Here is a 1,432-nt window from a genome sequence, read left to right on the forward strand (position 1 = left end):
TTCAATTGTTGATATTGAAATGACCGAATGAGAGAAGCTGAAATTACCTTGGCTCTTTGTACTAGGAAAGCAGAGCCCGAATAGACGACTTCCAAGAAAAATTACAGGCTGAGAACTCGGTCCACGAACCAACTCGACTATGGACATGCAAATTTTCTCTTTGAGTCTTCTTCGGATGTAAATGGTGTTAACAAATATGTAATTTTTTTAAAATAAGAAATTGCATTGTGGTGTCTAGTTAATAATTTGGTATATGGGAAAATTTGCTGTCATCCTAGCTATTTTTAGGGGGAATCTGAACCTGTTGTGGGTATCAATAAGTCCTAGCTTGGGTTTGTATTTGTTCATCGCCTGAAGACAGTTTGAACCATGCTTAAAAATTACCAACACCAAGAACACACCCAGGTTCAGACTCGTTCTTTGCCAGCCTAAGTCCAAATGAAGTTGCAATGTTTATTCAAACTTGTACATGCTTGAAGTTTGCTATTCTTTACACAAGTGTTCTGTAAGTTCATTAACATAGCTCTTTAAAGGTATGCCCGGACATTATCGTGGTAGAGACCATTGGTTATCCAATTAAATTCATATCATTTGTGTTTTTGTCAATTTCTTTATCTAGTTTTAATGTTACGCTTCTGAAAAAACATACATTGTTGTGTATTTTGTAATGAGCGTCCGTATTAATTGAAGCCATGCATCCAAGGGCTCCGGCCTAGCTTACTCTGGCTCCGGCCATTACACTACCAATCCAATAATTATTATTACTATTCAACTCAACAAATATCTCGTGATGTCTCTATAAATAACAAGACTTTATACCTCCACACTCACACAACTAAAAAAAAGTTTATGGCGTTTCTTAAACTCCACAGTCCACCAGTTAACTCTAACGGCTTCCAAAATCCACCTCTAGAGACAATCAGATATATATTTTCTAGACTTTACGATTAAAACTTTTCTTTTATGATTATTATTTTAACATGGATTAATTTTGTTTGGTGATGTATTCGATTCATCCATGGAATCTGGAAACCCTGGAAAATATTATATCAATCTGTCTAAGAAACTGATGAGCGTAGCATCTGAATGGAGAGTTGTAGAACATGACGATGCTATTGAGTTGATTTTCAATCAGGATGCTTCAAAGGATTTTCCAATTTTCATCAGATTCTCCAACAATCAGGCTATTGGTGACTCTGAAAAAAAGGAGGACGTCTACAGTTACATCGTTCTTGAATACTAATTTTCTTAATGTTAACAAAATGGATGGTGAATTCACAGATGGCGTTCCAAATATTTACATTCCTAAAATCAAAGCTGAAGGCAATAACAACGGTATTGAAGTTCAGGCTGAGTTGTATAACTAGTACCAGTAGTAAGAGAAATTGAAGGTGGGTTTTCTTTGGCTTTTATGATTTTTTTTTTTTTTAAT

Source organism: Papaver somniferum, chromosome 5 (assembly GCF_003573695.1).
Source record: "Papaver somniferum cultivar HN1 chromosome 5, ASM357369v1, whole genome shotgun sequence".
Classification (NCBI taxonomy): Eukaryota; Viridiplantae; Streptophyta; class Magnoliopsida; order Ranunculales; family Papaveraceae; genus Papaver; species Papaver somniferum.